Consider the following 22,564-nt stretch of genomic DNA (forward strand, 5'->3'; position numbering starts at 1 on the left):
AGACTTACAGTGGTGCACATTTATATGTTGCAAGTTTGGTTTCGACTTTTGTATATATTTTTTTAATTTTTTATTATAATTTTTAATTTTTTATTATTATTTTTATTTTTTTTTTAATTTTTTTTGTTATTTTTATTTTTTGCGGAACTTCAATCCGCTAAACCTGACCTATATCCAACTTAAACCTCTCCCACAGAACCATATGATTAAGATTACTTCGTGGGAATGATAAGACATTTCAGTCTCTGCTATCACACTGACTGACGAAATCGTACTCTTTTCTATATGTCTCAGTTTTGTCATGCTTGAGACTGGCGCTTCACTGACTGCTTCCCAGTTCTCAGTCGATTGACTCATGAGTCTGGAAAAATTTTCCCCCATAAAACTACCATCGGGCCTAGTTTTAAGTTTTCCCCTGAACTTAAAAAACGAGGACAATAAAAGAATACATGCTCAGAGTCTCTAAGCTCTCTGAACTCGTCGGACATTTGGAATGGAATTTGTTTAGGTAGCTTGTAAAGCTCTCATGTCCGCTTAGTAGTTGGGTTAAATTAGAGTCTAGGACCTTATGTCGTCTGTCAATCTACGAATGGATGTCCGGTATCAGCATGTGTGTCCATCGTCCTTTGAGTCAGGTTTGCTATCGCTGCTGCCATATTGTTAAGCTTTTTGACTCTCTCTTTTGACTGCTAGACGGCAGGCACTGTTAACTTATTTATCCGCTCACATTCATTACCCTGGGTGTTAATGAGCATCAGCATGAAGTTCGAAAAGAACTGATAACTCCTAGTGCCGACAGCCTGTGCACTGGGCTTATTTATCTGGCATATGCTTTAATACCTAGCGACTGAATCCGTGTTGGAGCTGCATATACTTAACACAACCGATCTCATTATCTTTTCGAGTAAAAATCGGCGGCTGGAACGCACGCAGCCTTAATTTGCCATCATTCTTGATAAGGCGTTTCTAGTCCTTTAAGCAAGACTTCTGTCTTTTACTCAGCCAATTCTAAACTCATTGAGGAATACCATTGGCGTCTACCGTTTATGCACTAATTGCATTAGCTCCGAAGGTCATGTAGGTATGAGTATTTAGCCACTGTTGCCATAATAAGGTCGTCTGGGTATTCAAATAATTTAAAGCTTTCGTTTGGTGTCTCCTTGGCACTCCATCACACATTAGGTTCCATAGAAGGAACCTGGAACCGAACCTTGTGGTACTCTACTAGGAATAGAGTAGCTCTTGGTGCCTTCATCAGCAACCGCCTGTTTTCAAAATAACTCATAATAATTATATGCAATTAAAATCGGTTGGGTTATAATTTCGGTTATATTTTCAGTTATATTCTGCTTCTTATATACATTCTTATAATTATTCTCCGAGTATTGTTATCTTACACGAAAGGCAGGGCCTTTCGAATCGTTGCAAAAAAACCGTTTTGCCTGAACTTTTTCCGGCAGCTCTTTTCCACCCATCTGTAGTCATTTATAGAATGTGCTAAGAACGCTAAAAGACATCAGTAATATTGCCGGTTTCTCTGTTCGTTACTCCCACACAATACGCTCTGTCAAACAGAAATATTAGTATTCTGCATTTCCTCGAGAACTTCTTCTTTCTGCAATTGACGTTGAGTGGTCAGATTCAGGCATTACATACGCTGCTATTTGGATATGTGCGGACACATATGAATTTCGTTGGAAGAATGACGGGAATAGAAAAATTTAGATAGCTGCCTGCTAGTGAGTGTATTTGCGGAGAACTTGAAAAATATTTTCTGCTGGGCAAATATGCTTATAAAATGTGTTTGCATGCTTCGAAAGCACACGCACACACACGCTCACGTACACGTAGGTGTTGGAAATAAAATGGTCAGCACACGAAGTCACTTCTCAAAATAATGCAAATGTATGCTTACAAACTTACAAACTTACAAATATATAGAGAAAATTAACATAAGTGTTTGTTTGCTTTAAAATTGTGTGGCCAGTGAGTGAGTGAGACTATGAAAGGATACGTGTAATAGACGCCAAGACAAAAATAAACAAACGTTTGCTCTTTTGCTTTCATTTGTCTAACCAAATGAGTTTCAATTGCAGCACGTCTTTTCGCAGTTTCTTGCTTTGTGCAAGTGGACAGACGTACAAATAATTTGTGTGAAGTTGTGTACTTGGCTGTTAATTTATAGTGATTTCTTTAAAAAGAGTGGTGAGCACATATTAATGTCTTTATAAAACTGTAAAAAAAAACAGTTGTCGAAGTTGTCTGTGGTTGAATTATATCGGCACGTTCTATTGGATTGTGAAGTTTACACAAGATTAGGGTTGAAATATCTCGGATCTATTACTTTCAATCACTCAGGTGAACTAGCAGATCTAAGACTAATCTAGTTAGATGTCATAGATGAAGAAAGTACTGACTAAATTTCTATAAATGCCTGAATTTGGTCAAATAAAGTGAGGGTACTGCAAAGAAGACTGTGATCCACAACTTGATGAATACATAAAAGTCCACTAAATTGAGTGATCTCAGATCTTGCTTCAAGAACGATTATAATGTAGTACTTAAAGGACAAGGCAAGCGCTTAAAATGTGAACGGCACTTTGAGTTTTGTGTGGTTGTTGCGGTAATTTCTACTTAGCTTTCGGCACAGCTTGTCGTCGAAATGACTTAACTTCTCTTACATATCATACCGTTAAAGAAAGGTATTTTTGTGTGTTTTTGGACATTATTCGTAAAGAGATCAATAAACGTGGAGTTTTGCTGGGTTTAAGTTTCTTTGACTGCGGAGTTTGTCGTAAAACTGCCTTCATTGTCTCGAGCAATTAAGTAAGAGGTTATTATGTGAATAAGGGTCCAATTCACGTAATAATCTCTTACCTCTTGAGGTTTGATCAATAAATGTTATGTGTGACTTTATTTCATTAGCTGATTTTACCTTAAACATACTTTGTAATCAGTAAAAGTATGAAACTTGAGCTGACCTTCTCAGGATATATTGAATCACTTTAGAGTCCATTTTAGAATTAGCTTCAAATTACTTTGGTCTAATCCAGTCTGAAGCTCTTCACATCTGAACAAGTTTTTGTTTGCCAAAGTTCTATATGTGATAGAGGGTCATGCAAAATTTTTCCAAATAGCACGAGTCCCTAGTATCACCACTGGCTTACTACAAGAAAAATAAAGCCGGAAAGAGAGAAATGAGGCTCCCATTTTTTACCCCATATTAAATGATAAAATTTAAGCCAATTTTTACTGTTCTGAAATGAACAAACTTCTTAAGTAATATATGATTTTCGTCATATCGCACATTCTAACATCAAATATTACACCGGCTGACAAAAAATACTTCATTTTCACCTGTTGCAAAACAAATGTAGGCTGATAATACACTTGTGCCAAAGCTTAACCAATTTTTTCATACACTTGTTATAATCCTCGGCTGGGATGGCATTCGTCAAATTGTTGAACGGTTTCGACGAAATAATTACAAACCCACATCTTGTCATCAGTAATAATGTTTTTGATGAATGTTAGCTCTTCAGCTGTGCTCTTAAGTAGCTCTTTTGCCATTTCCATTCGACGTCCTTTTTTGCAAAAGACTCAGGGGTATTGACTAAATTGTGTTGAGCGATCCACAAAAGAACTAAAGATCCACTGCTGTCTCTCTGAGGCAACACGATAATTCTCAAGCACTGTTTTTTCAACCTTTTCAAAGTTAACGATGACCAAACGACCTTCACTAAATGCTTTGTACTACTCACATACTGCTGTTCTTGATAAAATAAACCTTCCATAACCTTTTTATAAAATTTTCAACGATTCCGTGATTACACCGAAAACAAAATTTTAAACTTACTCAAGTTTTTCCATAAAAAATCGCCAGAAAAACTTTTCGGGTCGTAAGCACATTCTAGTTGACATATTAACATCAAAATTCATTTAAACAAAAAGCGTTGTATAAATCTATGATAAAAATATTTACCGATTCGGCTAAATATATACATATAATGATATAATCAAATAGTAACGAAAATATCACCTCTGAAAGAGTGGTTAAAACCAATGAAAAACGATTATTTATTATCTAGTACCATACAGAGGTCGAACGATTCTATTGTATCTGACAAACGCTGCGTTTTTTTGTTTTGTTTCTGAAGGAGAAATCTTCCAATGATTCTGCCAACGTGAACTGGCAGCATACACGAGTACATCTCTTTCGGGACCACGCCCGGACAGTATTAGAAACTAAGCTGATGCGGAACAGTATGTCTACGTACTAAACCCTTAATTTCGGCTGTTGTAGCTTGTATTTGGACCTGTGGAACCACCGTTAAGCACTACTACGCTGGGCTGGGGATAAATGCTGCTTCACACCTTCCCTTCAGCGTTATTCAAGTGGTCTTATGCTTCTCCTCTGCCTTTCTTTCATTCTTAGTTCTTGGAGCGCTATTGCGGCCTACTCTTAATTTTAGCTACACCAGCTCTGATCGTAACATGTGATTCACTATGTTGTGGGGTGTCATCCTTTCGTTTGTTAATTCTTCTGTGGTGGTTCTCTCCATTACATATGTACTTCGAGCAGGAGAAAATGATATGTTCTACGTTTTCTGCGACATTTCCAAACAAGGAAAGTTGTGTTTCTTGATTGTAGCTGAATTTGTGCAGGTATTCCTTGAAACAGCCATTACTCGACAAGAATTTCGTTTAATATGGTAGAAGCCTGTCTCACCGTGTTGTCTGTCCAGGCAGGTAAATTGTTAATTAGACTATATTTATATTTTATTTTATCGGCTGCATCTCTTTGCATTTGCCACTCATCGAGACTTGTCTTTCTATCGTTTTTGCATTCGTCAGCAGGCGCCTATTTATTCGATAGACTTTTCTTAACTCAGAAATCATTATATCCGGTAGCATAAGACCAAATATAATAGCAACCGTTTCGCCCAATACCGTTCTAAACGCACAAGCAGCTCTAAGGGCACATAAGCTGGTTGTGGCCTTTGCCTTATTGACACATGTATATATTTTACGCAGTGATGTCCCCGAAATCGGCTTTGACTAGCAAACTTTAGTTAGCAGAGCTATCTGACTTGGGCTACCAATATTCTCGGCAGCACCGCAGTCAGTGTAGCCGCCTAACCACAGGCTTTTTTAATGGTCACCTTGAAATTGTGCATCGTATCGATCATAATGCCAATGTACCTTAATGAATATTGAGTAACAACGTTATGGTCATCAATGTTCATGGTGACCGTCTCTAGCATTTTTTTGCTCGTGATAAGCACTGCCTCTGTTTTTTCCAACGGCAAGACGCAGCTTAGTTTTTGAAAGCCAGTCTTTAATTTTGGCCACGGTCTCATTGTATGTATATATTCTGAATCTGAAAAAGTTTTTTAGCAACGATCGTTACGGCAATGTCGTAACACCGCATCCTACATAACTTTCCATAATAATGCACCTGGTACAGAGCCTTGTGACAAACACTGTAGGCAATGAGCCATAGTGTCTTGCCGTGAAAGCTTTATTTTCGTACAGTAAATATAAGTATTTAAGTCGGAATAAGACTACACATAATTAATGTCTTCAGAGGTCTATATATATGATGCAACAGACAAGCGTTGTGCTAACAAAATTATCATATGCAACATGATTTTACCGGAGGTCATACATAAATGCATATAAATAGGTATCAATAAACTCCCACACGCCGAGTTTTTATGGCGAGCACGTGTTTCCAATGAATCTCAGCAAGAGGATTCCACGAATCACGCACAATTGAGAGTGACTTTCACTGAGCGTGAGAGAAATTAAAACTAATAGCGAAGAGCGTAAAGTGTGGTGAATCTACTCAGCCGAAGGTAATAGCCGAAGATACGAAACCAGCACTAACGCTAACAGCCAACCAAAGACAACGTCTGGAATAACAACAAGTAAATAATAATATGCTTAAAAACACACAAAGACGATGATTACCACGACGGGCACGCCGACAATGAACAATACTGACGGTGATAAACGTTAAAGCAACAGTAAAGGCACAGGAGAAGCAGCAACAGCAATCGCAGCAACAGCACCAACAGAGCAGCAGCAGCTGTGCGCTAGTGTTCGTCCCTCAGCATGGGCAATGACAGCAACGACAGCAATGCGATTGTAGTTGGGGATAAGCGCTGGCGTTGTCAAACGAATCAGTGCGTAGCATGGCAGACGAGCCGACACGAAAGGATAACAAGTGGCAGTTACGTTTGAAAAGCGAACGTGTGCGGACGCTTTCGGCGGCAAAGCTATATTTTCTAAGCGCGCATTGCTGTGTGAGTGTAGTGTAAATGAAAAACGATTTGTTATTGTGAAAATATTAGGATTTTTAAATAAATAAGGAAAGTGAAAAAAAAATTATTCTACCGAATTTCGTAGCTCGTCACGAGGTACGCTGTTCTTCGATTAATCAAACAAACGCACATAAGCTGGTGTTATGGCAGTCGATTTGCTAAATACCGCGGGATATTATAGGAACTCATTAACTTGACGAATTTTTCGTTGGCAGACGGAAACAAATCACGCGATTTCGGCGCGCACCCAACGCCGTGTGTCATTTTTCATTGAATTAAATTTGGTGACAGCACATCAAAATTTATTACAACGACCGTTCAAGCTGTAACAACAACAAAAACAATTAGCACGTGGCATAGCACATAAAGCATGGAGAGACGGCGTAGATAAAATGAGTGAAAATAGCATTTAATACAAAGCTGCCGGCAGTCATAATATTTGAGCGGCCGGTAAATGGATTTCCAGCCTTAATGGTAACGACCACAAATGACATACTACTACTCAAAATTAATATACCGTAATTGCTGGCGCTGGTGACCTTTGCATTGCAACGCGGCAATCAATCGTGTGCTGGCTTTTCAAATTGCCTGGCGGCTGCTGAAATGAAATTCGGACTGCCAGATATAATTTAGCACAATTGCAGAAGCACTGTGTTTCGAAACACAATAACAAAAAAAAAACTACAACAAAAACAAAAAACATTACACGCGTTGGGCAACATTTAAGCAAAGAACAATTATAACAAGCAGTTCTTACAAATAATATTGTGACAATAACAACAACAACAACAACACAATTAGTTATAGCATAAACATAGGCGCTTGGATATAGTTGATTTACTTCCGTAAAAGCAGTGAAACATACACTTCTACAATGAAGTTAGCACCTGTGCGACGTGCCACGCAACGACTGTTAGCTAGCAATTAGCCCTGGCATTTGGAGTGCTTGCCTTTCGTGCGCGCTTGTCTAGCTTTTATGAGCATCGGCTTACGGTATTTGTTATTTGTGCATTAAATGGCAAGCAGTTAAAAAACCGGCAACGGAAGTGCATGTAAATCACACATACACACACTCACACTCAAACAAAGTGAAAACGCCACCGTTGCAAGGCAACAAAAAATAAATAAAAGTAACAATAAACGCGAAAACAATACGGCGGTGCAAACAATAACAACAAAGTGCGCCGACAGTGTGTGTGTGTAGAAAGTAAAGGAAACAAATAAATAGTGAAAATCACAGCAAGGCGACGAAGTGTGCAGTAAACACTCATAAAAAGTGAAACAGCAATAAAGTTTATTAAGCGCGACGACTGCTGCGATACCGACGCACAGTGTGCCAATGCCCAACATGTGTTTGGTGAAAATTGTGAGTGCTTAGAAGTGGAAAAAAATCAATTAGGAAATTAGGTAAAGTTTATTAATATTTTTGGTTTTCATTATTTTTTCATTATAAATAAATTTGTATGAATTCTTCTAATCCTCAAATTCTTTTTTATGTATATTCAAAAACTTTTGTCAAAACTGGCCTGTTTTACTTAACTTATCAAAGCTCCAATTCGAAAAATAACGCTCTTAAGTTGTTATATGGGTCTTCTGGGGTAAAAAACAGCCTTTCTTAAACAATTTTTTTTCTCATATAAATAACTAAATATTTTATTAGAATTTTTTATTATTACACATATACACTGTTAACAAAGAAATTCTGAAGTTTTTGGAAAAAAAATTTAAACTCGGCCATTGCGAAGCCATTTCCGGTGAGCAGTCGGAAGAAATATGCGCCCGCGTTGGCAGGATAACTCCTTACAAGATCATCTAAAGTGAAAAAATATGTATTTTAGTTAAAACCTTAACCTTAATTTAGAACTTGAACGAAGGGAAAATAACTGAAAAATGGATTTTCGACAGGCATTTTTCCAAAAAAAATTAAATTTTTAGTGAAAATTTCGCAGCTTTTTTTCAAACATTTGTAGTCGAAAGATAAACTTTCGTAAAAGTAAAAAAAAAAATTGTAAAATTTCATAAAGATCGGTTGAGTAGTTCTCTAGAAATCTTACCAACCGACTTCAGAAACACAGTCTCGAGAAAAAGGCATTTAAAGACGGCGCACTTAGCCTAGTTATTCGAGCGCACAAGTTCTCAAGGCTCTATCTCCGAAATTATTACTCGGATCAACTTGAGAATTTAGGAAAATATTCTAGAGGTGTTGTAGAATTTAATAAGACAACAAAAATAATCGATTTTTGAAGCCCGTAAGCCCATGTAACCCCATAAAAGTTTCCATATTAGAACTTGAGTTCGATCGTTCGAAATTTATGGCAGCTATATCATACGTAAATAGCCATCCAATGTACAAAATTTTATTAAATAATATTGCGGTGCCTTGAAAAATATTTGATGCCTAATTTTCGGAAGATATCTCGTCAAATGAAATAGTTTTCATAATAGAAATTATTTTTGATATTTCAGTTTCTATGGCAGCAATACGATATAGTCGTTCGATAGCATTTATTCCTACAAGTAATAGTTTTTTGGTAAGCAAAGAATGTGTGCAAAATTTTTAAAACTAAACCGTCAATTTTACATATGTTAGTTGGGACAAAAAATCATTCGAAAATTGTTAATAAATTCCCTGGGTAAATGATATTTCAAAACATGTATTTTACTATGTTGGTAGAACTGTTCTTATTTCCTACGCTAAATATGAGCGTGATCTGTTTACCAGTTTATTTACAGCAGCTGCATTACTGTAGTGCGTTCCGATCATTACAAAAGGAACAAAAAATAATGAACAAAAAATTTGTCTAAAATTTTGTATTTCTAAATAAATTTTGTGTGCGAAATTGTTGCGAATACTAGAGAAGGCTTACGGTGATTCAGGCTCACCAAAAACACAAGCCCACGAGTGCTACAAAGCCTTCGAAGACGGTCGAGAGATCGTTGAAGATATGCTTCATTCTGTTCGACCTTCGACCTCCTCTTTAACTGATGAAAATATTAAACAAGTGAAGAATGTGGTGCTTAACCCTTAAATGCATGATTTTTCCTTTTTAAATACCAAGTGTGTATTTTTTAAGTGGCGCGCCAAACTGTCAAATTATTAAAATTAAAAAGTGAAATGTCATATCATGAAAGTTTGCATTCAAAAGTCAACACAGATATTTTTAGCACCTAATAAAAGTAAAAAAAAAATGTGTTTGAGTTACCGTTTAGAAATTATGTAAGGAAGAAAACACTGATGTATATATACATCATCATGCATTTAAGGGTTAAAAATCGTCAGACAATGCTAGAGAGCTGAGCATCTCTCACGAGTCCGTTCTAATCATTTTGGTGGATATATTAGGTATCCTCCCGATAAAACTGAATTTTTTTGTGATAAAGCTAGATTGTGGCCGAATTTTAAGCCAAAAACGCAATGAATATCATAGATCTCTCACTATATTTACCAGATTTTTTCATTTTCGCCAAATTGAACTATGCCCTCCGTGGAGCCCGTCCTTAGTCGATCGAAAAAATAAAACAAAATTTGCTCAAGGAACTGAAGGCCATACCTAAAAGTGCTTATAAAAAGTGTTTCGAGGACTGGAAAAATCGTTAGCATGAATGAAAGCACTTTGAAGGCGACAAAATAAATACCGGTGAATAATTAAATATTTTGCGTTTTGTTTTCAATTTCCGGCCTTTTTGTCACAATTTAATTAGAATTGTTAATCAATGTAAGCAAATTAGAATTAATTGCAGAATGAATTCAATTTTCCTGTGGTTTCGACATAAATACTGGCAACGTGATATCCTACTTCTGTCAATTATGGAGATTTCAAGCATCTGTCACGCTTTTTCCAAATGTACGGCACATTTTTTTGACGTGTCCGGAGAATGTGGTAGGCATATCGAATTCACTGAGTATTTTCAATGTAAATAGTAATTTTTTTTACCGTCGTATCGAATAAAGAGGTAAAAAAGGAGTTCAGGAGTTTACCCAGGAATAAAAACGATATATTTATATGTATACGAATATTACAAATTGTAATTTAAAAAAAGTACGCTTTAACTTTTGCGTGTACGGAGAAAATTATTTCATTATAAAAATAACTTGTCGGCCTAATGTTAACAATGTTTTTCTCAGTTTTCCGATGAGTTAGGAATAGGTTGATTTTTTTTCATTTTTTTTTTATAAACAGAAGGTGTATTTTCAGAAATATTTTTTTTTTTTAAGTGGAACTATTTTTATTCAGTTTTGACAATGAACCATCAAAACTTCTCATTAATTTGATGCCATTCGAAGCTACTGCACGTTTGGAAAACAAAACTCACGTTGCTAGGAGCAAAAACTAGAGACAATGTTCGAAAACCGTCTCCGAAGCGCAAATTCAACATTCAAATTTGTTGTTTATAAAAATTCTTAAAAAAAAGTCAAATTCATTCGTGGTTTATCCCACTGCAAAGCTAGAAAATCGTTCACATTAGCCCGAGTAGTTACTTTTATAATGAAATACTTTCCTTCGTATATGGTATAATATGTATGTATGTTTAATGGTGTTTTATTCGAGCGTTGAAATTTTTAAAATTTATAAATTTGCATATTTAGTAGTAATAAATAAAATGTGTTCAATATTTTCCTTGAAAGAACAAAAAAAATGTTTCCTACGGAAAAATTTTGAGTGAACATTTTGGATGGAGAGACCCATACTATTATGAGCAGAAAGTAGTAAGACGTGGTTAATTCTGAAATTTTTAATTTATTGTTCTAAATCTATGTCGTCCTCCGTAAAGTAATCCCCCTTAAACCCAATCAACTTGTGTTAACGTCATTTTTAATCCTAGAAACAGTTGTTAAATTCTTTTACCGAAAGCAGTCGTTTGAGTTTGCCAGTAATCACACTGAGCTTAGTTGGTTGCGAACGGTATTGGTTTAAAATACGGTGTATTATCATGATGCGAAAAGCAAGAGTTGTCGGCCCATAATTCCGGCATTTTTCTTTAGATAGATTCGCTCAAACGATGCATAACGCTCAAATTGCTTTTCTTGTTAACAGCTTGGTCGGTCAGAGCTCGATAATCAAAGAGAACTGTCAACATATTCTACAAATTTTATCTAGTTTGACGTGGTTTTTTCGTCTTGGGCTCACCTTTGCCACAATATTCGGCTGATTGATCGTCTGTTTCCAGGTAGTAAGCAAAGATCCATGACTCATCGTAATAATACGTTTCATGATATCCTGGTAGTGGGAAAGCATTGTTTCACAGATGTAATGAAAGACTGTTTGAAAAATGGCTTTTACTGATCTTTAACTGTTATTCGTAGTCTAACCAATTTCTTTATCTTATTGGCGTGTTGATCACCAGCTGTTTTTGATAGCCTTCGAATAATTTGTACCAATCAAAAACACTTGCTAAACACAGCTATCATCGAAGGCCTTTTCAAACAAATTGAACACTTCAGCACCAGAAATTTGATTCCCCACACAAAATTAATATTGGTGTGACTTTTAGCACAGATATTACTGACAGTCACACCAACGTAGAAAAAAATTATTTCGATGAATAGGTTTTCGCTCTTTAAATTAAAAAGTCACTCTATTTCATGCCCGCAGTAGTATATAATATGTATTATTATTTTATTTGTGTGTTATGTTAAGTTTTTCTATGTTAAATATCACTATATTTGACTTACGTTGTCATGATTTATCTAATATTATGTAATGTTATGCGCTATCGAACCTTATTATGTTATGCTATATTACGTTATGTATAATTTCATTAATTATTGTTATGTGACAAAACATTGTTTTAGGTTTTTATTAATATTTGTAAGCCATAGTTTACGATAACTGGTTGTAAATGACGTATGAGTGATAGTTTTGTAATTCATTCATTCATAATTATTTAAACTATCACGACTCTTCTATTAAGTTTTGTAATATATTATAGTATGATGTTTTACTTGATGTTATGTTAAGTAACATTATGTTGCGTTACGCTATGTAAATGTAACCTAGGCAGATACATATGTGGAGACGTTATAGGTAACTATAGTACACATATGGAGTGTAGAAACAGTTTCACCCATTTTTGAAAAAAAGTTGGCAATTGTCAGGACTTTGGTTTCGATATACTTTTTGTTATAAGTTCATTCGACCCGGTTTTATAAGGATTTTTTATGGAAAGATAAAGGATGCAACAAATTTTACTTAAATTAGGGGACTAGGTTAATGGAAAGTCACATTTCAGCCTTTTAAGTAAGGCTGTATGCAATTTTCATAGATTTTTAATACATACCATCTATAAAAATTCTATACAGCCTTACTTAAAAAGCCGAATATCTTGAGAAGTATTAATGATAGCGATTTTAACTTCAGATCTTTTTCATAGCATATAAAATTTCCTACAAATTTTTCATGCACATTTTCTCTATAGCTCCTGTAATTTACGAGATATATACAAAAAAAATGCGAAACTTTGGAAAAATCGGGTTTAGAGCACCGTACTACCTCGCCGGTGTGTGTTATGACTTTGTTGCACTGGGCACTTTTGTAGAGTGAACAATTTTGAGAAATATGCGTCTAAAGTCAAAGCGATGCCATAAAATACCTCTGATCTGTAGGAATTGAAATATAAAAATTCGCGATTATAGTGTATTTTCAATGGAAAATTTTGACATGCCTTGGTCCAGTCTTAATGTTAATATTAAGAGCTAAAATTTTCAGGGAATTTTTTTTAGGGTATTTTCAAGGAAATTTCGTGACGGGACTGAAAAAAATGAATAGTTCAAAAAAAACGCCCTAATATGTATACATATATACACATCGAATTTCTGAACCAGCTTTGTAATCATAATAAACAACCAGATATTCACTTCGATTACTTTAAGTGCTTACAAATAACCGTTAGTTGAAAAAAGAACAAATAGTTTCAATGGTGAACATTTATCTAGACTCTGCACACTGTGCACAATACCGGTAGATGAAAGTTTACCGTTACAATGAATGCACACCTTTTCGCTCGCCAAGTTTAACGTCCTTAAAGGTTACCCACAATTCAGCGCCTCGATACAATTAAAAACGTAGACGCAGCTTCGTTGAAGTGGATTGCAATGTGTTAACGCTACGAAAAGCAATGAACTTTAATAACATTATTCTCGTTGAAAATACGTTTGTTCCCTACGGCCTTATAACTTCTTAACAGCCGTTGTGCCAAGAAATAGATGTGTATCAGTGTTATTAATGTTAGACTTTCCACATCGAAAATCTCTACAATGAAATATAACTTTGCTTAAAATAACGTTAGTATAACTAGTTGCGAACACACAACACGAAAATAGTTTATGCTCTTAATTTTTGTATGTCAAACTAGTCAAACTGTATAACCAGCAAAATTTGAGTAGTTCTATTACTTAAAAGTAGGTTGAAGAGTTCATGTTCTTTTAAAAGCAATCTTATACTTTGACGAAATTTATTTCACTGGCTTTCATACTGGCCAGTTGCAAGAGTACAAAACGTTCGGTTATACCGGAACTAAGTAATGCCAAAAATCAATAAAATCGGATCAATAATACCTTAATTTAGACGGGTCTTTGACGAGACTCCCCCGAGCATTTGGACCATTATGAGATTGGTCAATATATTTGTGGAATCTCGAAGTATCGTAAGAAGATCGTATCATCAAGATCAGTATGATCGTGTTCAAGAAACAATCGCGTCAGCTGCATCGTTAATTCGGTCAAATCTCAGAGTTTCCACTCGCATCTTATTGGAGTAACTTGGAGTTAGCAGACAGCCATTCTTCGTCTTTATTGGTGTTGACATCGCTTAACGGTTATAGCCGAGTTAACAACTGCGCGCCATTCATTTCTTCTGTTCGCTAAGTGGCGCCAAGTGAAGACTGCAAGCAAAGCCAGATCCTTCTCCACCTGGTCTTTTCAAAGGAGTGGAGGTCTTCCTCTGCTTCCCCCGTCGGGTACTGCATCGAATAATCTTTCTACTTTTAATCCGTTCTGATGACGTGACGTAGCCTGCTTAGCCGCTGTCTTTTAATTTACTGAACTATGTCAATGATGTCGTATAACTCGTACAGCTCATCGTTCTTTCGTCTGCGTTACTTGTTATTTAAAATGCGCAAAGGAACATAAATCATTTGCATATCTTTTCCATCGAAAACTCGCAACTCCGACTCATCAGACATCTCATCATATAGCAGGACGGGATGATGAGTGACTTGTAGAGTTTTTTCTTTATTCGTCGAGAGAGGACTCTACTTCTTAATTGCCCACTCAATCTGAAGTAACACCAATTTGCAAATTTCGACGTGCGAGACAAGTCGCGAGTGCCATGATTGTTGGTTTTATGACAGGAGATATTTCGTCTTGCCTTCATACACTATCAGACCCATTTGCTTCACTTTCTTATCCAGTCTCGAGAACGCAGAACTAACGGCGCGGTTGCTGAGGCTAATGATATCAGTATTATCGGCGTACGCCAGCAGCTGTACAGTCTTGTAGAAGATCATACCTGCTCGATTAAGGTTTGCAGCTCGAATAATTTTCTCCAGCAGCAGATTGAAAAAGTCGCACGATAGAAAGTCGCCTTGTCTGAAACCTCTTTTGGTATCGAATGGCTCAGAGAGGTCCTTCATGATTCTGCGGAGCTTTTTGGAGTTGCTCAACGTCAGTTTATACAGCCGTATTAGCTTTGCGGAGATACCAAATTCAGACACGCGGTATAAGCAGATTTAAAATCATCCAAGAGGTGGTGTATGTCGGTCCTGTTTTCAAAAGTCTTTTCCTTGATTTTGCGAATGGTGAATATCTGGTCGGATGTTGATTTGCCAGGTCTAAAGCTACACTGATAAGGTCCAATCCGTTTGTTGACGGTGGGCTTTAATCTTTCACACACTACGCTCGATGCAACCTTAGGAGGTTTGTAGTGTAGAGGTAGTTGGCGTAGATTGTGGGGTCTTCCTTCTTGTGGGCAGAGAACACTTAAATTCCAATTGTCCGGCATGCTTCTGTCCGACCATATTTTTCAAAGAAGCAAATGCATGCACTTAATCAGTTCTTCGCTGCCACATTTGAATAGCTCGGCCGGCAACTCGTCGACCCCTGCCGCTTTGCTGTTTTTCAGCTGGGTAATTCCCAGTCGAGCTTCTTCATACTCGAACAGTAGAACGTCCGTTGTTTTTCAGCTGGGTAATTCCTATTCGAACTTCTTCATACTCGAACAGTGGAACGTCCGGTCCATCGTCATCGATTTGAGACCCCGGTTGACCATCTCCTGGTGTTATGTTTGCACTACCATTCAACAGGCTGGAGAAGTGTTCCATCCATAATTTCAGTATGCTCGGAACAGCAGTCTCTATATCATTTCTGGGTGTTCTACAGGGGTATGTTCCGGTCTTGAAACCTTCTGCTAGGCGACGCATCTTTTCGTAGAATTTTCGAGCATTACTTCTATCGGCCAGTTTGTCAGTTCTCTCTTTTTATACCCTGAACGGGGTATATATTGAGTTTGTTACGAAGTTTGTAACACCCGTAAGGAATCGTCGGAGACCATATAAATATATATATAAATGATCAGTATGTTGAGCTGAGTGGATTTAGTCATATCCATCTGTCTGTATATATACGAACTAGTCCCTCAGTTTTTGAGATATCCTTTTGAAATTCTGCAAACATCATTATCTCTTCAAGAAGCTGCTCATTTGTCGGAACTGTCGATATCGGACCACTATAACATATAGCTGCCATACAAACTGAACGATCGGAATCAAGTTCTTGTATGGAAAACTTACACATTTGCTAAGATATGTATATTCACAAAATTTGGTATAGATTATTTTTTAAGGCAAAAATGTAATCTCCGAAAAAATTGATCAGAAGGGATTACTAGAGCATATAGCTTCCATACAAACTCAACACATAGTTACTAACAGAAATGCACCTGTGAAGGGTATTTAGCTTCAGTGCAACCGAAGTTAACGTTTTTTCTTGTTTTTGTCTGCAAATGCATCTCGTTCTCACTCTCGGTATCTTTCCCATCACGCACGTGCTGCGGTCGATTGTTACGTTGCGAGGTAGACAGCCTGTGTGAAAACCACTCGTCCAGAAAAGCACCCGCTACCATAAGAGACGAATAGTGTAAATGTTTTAAAATTACCAATGGATTTTCAATATACAAGTATGTTATTTCTTTTACTTAAATAGAAATTTTAAAATTTATTTGTGAATAAAATTTAAGTATTTTAGTATAACAGTAACATGGAAATATATATGAAAAAGTAGCTTAAGTCGACTTAAGTTAATGCAGTTCAATTTGTTCTAACTTTCGCATTAAAACTATTTTTGATTTTGAAACATTAAATTGTGACGAAATGAAAATACAGAGAGTATGCTGTAAAAATTTTTATTAGAAATCAAAATGTCTATAGCTTAAACCACTTCAGCTATTTTCATAAATTTTTGTAAATATTTGATATTTCGCCGAATTGCAATATATTTCATAAATTCCACCATATATCCATTATGCAACAACTAAAGCTGATGGGTTAAAAAAAAGGAAACGGCATTCAAAATAACTGATGCCAGTGATATAAAAACATTTATTGTTGAGTGCTAAAAATAACAACATAATTTGCACTTTAGTCAGCATAAAAAATGCCATATTCGCCAGCAACAACAACAAGACAATACGAAAGGTAAATAAATTCAATGAAAAGATTGAATAATTACAAAAATAATACAGACAAGTGCCATTGTTTTGTAAACACCATGAAAAGTGTGGATTTGTACGCAGGTATGCGTGTTATTGCGCTCGTTTGCGTGTATGGAGGTACAAACATATAGACAACTTCATTCAAATAATGCGAAGCGGAAAAAAGCAATTAATCACTGATCGACAGAAACGGCTGAAAAGCAAATGGATGAATGGTAAACTGAATGGTGAGAAAAATGGGAGGACAATTTAATATTCATTTCAGGGCAAAAGCGCGTGACCCACTGTACACACCCACATACCTTTAATACTATAGGACAGACAGTCGGATAGTTAGACAGTAAATCTGCATGGTGTGGTTGGCGACAGAAAAAGTTGCTTGTGGTTATAACGAATTCATCATTTTTGTGCAAGAGCGTGGAAATATGAATGGGCCACCTACATTCACGCTTACTCAATCCCATGTGACAGCGAGTATATAATGGAGTACATACAGTTATATCTGGTCAACCTCGAAGGGTAAAAAAAGTGACAGCTATGTGCCGGTGGAAATGCAGGAGGGTAAAATATTGAAACGACGGCCGCTGGCCTGCCAAATAAACAACGGCAAGTCCACAGTGTGACAAACACAAACACACACATTTCTTTCATTACGCAGTGCTACATACAAAAATATATTTTACATGCCACATTTTTGTCGTCTATGTCGCTGTATTTTTCGCGCATAGCCGACAGTGCTCTCTATTTGCTTACGCGGCCGCAACGGTAAAGTGAGCGAGTACGCAAATATACCTGGACACGGCAACGAAAAAATACAAGTTAGATTTTTAGCTTTTGAGTTTATTAATGCTAGTCAACCACGCCTCAGATATAGCGCAAATATTTGCAGCACATTACTTTTTCGTACCGCTATATTGCGCTGAAGAAGAGTCCATGAAACACATTGCTTCGGTATTTATTTAAAATGTCGTTACCATATGTATACACAACTTTATTTTAGTGTGCATATTGTGGCATGCGTGTGTGTGTGTAAGTATGTGTCTACATACGAAATGAGCGGATATTAAAATGTCATCATAAAATGTGGTAGGCAAAGAAGGACCGCAATAAAAGTAACACTAAAATACATGGAAAACATAAAGAAATCAATTTAATGGCAAGGCAGCTGCAATTGTTGCCAAATAATTTCACGTTTATACCACGTTGGTCTTTTGGGGCCGCAATTTAGTGTTACTCATATGACAGCAGGAAAAATTTTACCGTTGACTATAAATATGTTACTTACCAACATGCATATGTAATATGTATATACTTGTAAGGTCCAGTAAAAATAAAACATTATTTTTTTCATAGAAGGCTTTAGCCCGCGTTGTTTAAGTACGATCGGGTTATACTAGACAGCGTTATGAAGGGTGGTCTAGTTCGAGATTTCCCACTTTCTTATAAAAAAAACACAGAAAATTAAAATTTAAAGGAAAATAGCGCGATTTTGAAGAAATATGAACCGTATATTCCACTGGCTCACAAACAACACCAAATCTCTTCAGGTTGTTCTTTGTTCTAAATTCGGCAATTTTGCTTATTTACATACCCACTGAGCCAGAAATGAACCTCATTGCTGGTAAAAATTGCTGCGATTGGCGCCGAATCGACTCTCTACGGACTTCGTCGGACTGAACAAAAATATCTTGACAGCTTGACATGACCCACGCGTGATCTGTCAAAAAAGTCCATTGGGAAAACTTGGATCACTCTTTAAATATTAGACTTTGTACAAACAAAATTTCTCTGACGATTTTCTAATTGTTTTACACAGTATGGTTTGAGCGAATCAAAAATAGACAACAGCAAAGAGAGAATCTTCGACAGAGATGATAGTGCAAGCCACGTGGCTGAAATTTTCAACAGAGTTCATGATTCTGATACTTCAATCTAATCAAGGTTTATTTTTGTCAGTACAGTGTATTATCGAACTCTGGTGGCTACTATATTCTGTATTTTCATTGAAAAATCATGCTTACATGCTTATAATACCCATTTCTGACTTTATGGCTGAGTCAACAAACAAAACTGTCGCTATTGAGGTTAGTCAAATCCTCGTGTGGTTTAGAAAACGCAATTGCAAACCCGAAAATTTACCGTTTGGCGCGGATTGAGGTATGGCGGCATCAAACAGTCAATTATTTCTTTCGAGCAGAGGCAAGAAATGCCGTTACCATCAATAGCGAGCTTCAGAACACGATTACCGATTTTTTCCGAAATCTGACGAAATATATATATAATTCCAACAAGACGGTGCACGGCTTTATGTTTCACTTCATGTCTAGTTAATTTACAGAAATTACCTAATCAAATCCTATCAAGGTCATGCGATTTAACACTTTTTGACTACTCTAATCAATCAGCAAGGCGATATGCTACACTGGGTCATCGGATATTGGCGTAAAAGGGTAGCGATATGCAGATAGAGCTGTGGTAGCCATTTGGCCGATATGAACCCATTTTGAACAAATTTTCGTATTTTTTATATACTATGAATTTCTCCTCTAAAGGCAAATTTTTAGTCCGAATCTGTACTTTCAAACACTGAACCGTCTGAAATAAGAAATCGCTCAGAAGAGATCTGCTTTGGGCAATAGGAGAGCAATGGGTGTCTATTAAGCGTCAGACCACACACACAACGATAGTGACTCATAGGGAGCTTCAACAGCTTTGTTGGGAGGTACTTACGCATCCAGCTTATACTTAGTTTTGGCCTTACATCAAGTGGTTTTTATCTATTCTTGACTATGGCGAATGATTTTGTTGGTGACGAATTCGGCTTAAGAAAGTCTTGTAAAAATCGACTCTCAATTTTTCACCAATAGGAACAGGAGTATACATACTTCACCTTAATCGGATTATGGTAACTATGTTAGATGAAAACATTAATTTAATGCAAGAATAAAAAAAATTGTTGGACTGTACTCGTGAGGTATTTTATATTTATTTTTAATATTTACTATAGTATTATTCAAATTATTGCCTACCTGAAGCAGGATGTTCAACAACTAAAATAGGGCAAGGTCCAAAAGGGCAAGGTGTAGGCCATAAGCGGTTGTGGCAAAACTTTCTAGGCGCTGTTTTCCAAATAGTTTTTAACTGGCCTTGTAATATGAGTTCGAAAGATGCCTTGATATAAAATTATTGCTTCGTGTCAAGCCACAAATTTCGACGTTTTTTGCGGAAATCTTCAGTTAATTTTGATGAGTTGTTTTCGGCAACGTGCCTCATTACTGGTTTCACCAGGTTTTAGAAGCTCGTATTACTGCACGCTTTTCTGATCTTCATAAATACTAGGACATTCTTCGTCTTCCAAACCAAAATCATCACTTTTTAATAGTGCATATCACTTGGCACGACACGAACATAGTTGTGACCCAATATTTACATAAGATTATCTTGTAAAAAGAAGTATTTATTTTGAAATTGCTTAAGATATAATTATTTCAGTAGCAGAGTTTTCGCAAATAATACCACTTTTGGGCCATTTCTCTATTTATAGCAATTTTCAACACTTAAGTTATCGGAAAATATTTTTGCCAAGTGTGTGGATGAAAACTCTTCATCTATACATATTTATAACAATATGAAAATGCGAATTGAATATTCTCTTAAAACTTCTGTAGTTTATTCACACTATAATAAGGCACTTAACATGCACTTACCAGCTGCTCAGTTGAACGTTATTTTATTTATCGCGCTTTTTATTTGCGCTCCCGTCTGCTGTCTGACATATTTGTGCATTCTGTTGGAATAACAATTTATGCATCCTTAAAGAAGGTTAAAATTGGGGCGAGAAAATTTTAAAAAATTATAAAAACAGAAGTCAAATAAAAGAATTATATTAATGAGACCATAGTTTGGTGTGTTTTCAATAATTTATATTTACTTTTAAAAGAAGGGTCCTCCCTATTTTTGTAAAACTGCATATTTAATACTTATGACGCATATGTCAATACTGTGAGGTATTTTTGAATATTAGCCTTCGCTAATCATCTAAGTGATAATATCGTTTTTTACTTTGTTGAAACTCTGAAACTATCATTTTGAAGTTAAGAGGAAAGTCGAATCATTTTTATGGAAAAATATGCATTCGAATGAATATTAAGCAAATGCCTGAGATAGGTAAAGTAAAATAACCCTTGGCACCAATATATAGTACTTGTGGCAACGTTTTCTCCAATCTTCCAAGCAGTGGTTAAAGTCAATTTTGGAATAGCCGTAGTTTGAGTTTTTTGAATAGCCAAAAGTCACACGGAGCTATATCAGGCGAATACGGTGACTGCGGCACGATCTTGTTTGAAAAACTCACGAAGAATCAATGCAGAATGAAATGGTGAATTATCGTAATGCAAGACCCAAGAATTGTGAGTCCATAATACCTGTCTCTTTTTTCGAATAGCTTTCCGCAAATGACGTAAAACACTCAAATAATATACCTTGTTGACAATTTGGTCGGTCGGAATAAATTCGCAGTGCACGACATCTCGATAATCGAACAAAACTGTGAGTTACTTATTTGGGCTGCTTTAAGTGATTTTTTTCGGCTTCGGCTATACTTTGCCATGATATTTTGCTGGTTGATCGTGTGTGTCCGGATCGTAAGAATAGATTTAAAACTCATCGCTAGAAAAAATACGTTTCATGACATCTTAATAGTCGGAAAGAATTCTTTCACAGACGATAACGCGGCACTATTTTTTGAAAAAAGTGAGTGATTTTAGCCAATAAGACAATTCGTCGATTCTCAAGCACCAATTCCTTTATTTTATTGACGTATTGATCATCAGTTGATGTTGACGGACGTCCTGGACGTAGTTCGTCGCATACTAAGTACTAATGATTAGTTTGATGTGACAGTTGGCACAAATGTTACTTATAGTCATATCGGCGTAGAAAAAAAGTATTTCGACGAATGGGGTTTCACACGAAATTTAAGCTAAAAAGTCTTACTATTTTTTGCCCACTGTAATATATCACAAATAAGAAGAAATACTACGTCTAATCGTATGTTAATGTGTTTTCATATATTTTTAATTTTAATTTTTGTACTGATCAACATTTACATGAATTTAGATGAGCTTTATTATTTTTATAAATTTATAATGGTATATATGTAGGCAGTGCTGATTTGTTGAATAGTTATTAACGACACATGAGTTTATTAGTAAATGCAGGCTTGATCATTTCACTGTTTTGGTTGCCAAGATCGGTATTGCCATTCTGCGTAAGTTCCCCGTTGATGTGCGGTTTCTTGGCCTAGTTCGAAATATCAAGCCAGTAGAGTGCGTTATTTGTAAAACAAATATTACGAATAACATCAGCTCAGATATTACTTGCATCAACTGCATGGTAAACTAGAACACTCTGTATTTACTTTAAGTCATCAGCTTCTTTGAAAATGGTTAGGTCTACACTCGATGACTTCAAAAATTCAACTAAGTGACTTGAAATATAATAACTTGCATAACAAATATAGCCTTCAAAACA

The 22,564-nt window shown here is 36.1% G+C and overlaps 1 protein-coding gene across 2 annotated transcripts in view; it reads left to right on the forward strand.

Annotated features, from left to right (window-relative positions):
* The first annotated feature begins 7,022 nt into the window (after positions 1-7,022).
* LOC125778278 (carbonic anhydrase-related protein 10) overlaps positions 7,023-22,564 on the forward strand; it is a 157,348-nt gene continuing 141,806 nt past the window's right edge. Inside the window, exon 1 of one of the 2 annotated variants that reach the window (XM_049455085.1) lies at positions 7,023-7,733. The gene's annotated coding sequence lies outside the window, so the exon portion shown is untranslated. The remainder of the gene's footprint in view (positions 7,734-22,564) is intronic. The other variant, XM_049455086.1, reaches the window with a different exon arrangement.

The sequence above is a fragment of the Bactrocera dorsalis genome, chromosome 4 (genome assembly GCF_023373825.1).
Source record: "Bactrocera dorsalis isolate Fly_Bdor chromosome 4, ASM2337382v1, whole genome shotgun sequence".
In the NCBI taxonomy this organism is placed as follows: domain Eukaryota; kingdom Metazoa; phylum Arthropoda; class Insecta; order Diptera; family Tephritidae; genus Bactrocera; species Bactrocera dorsalis.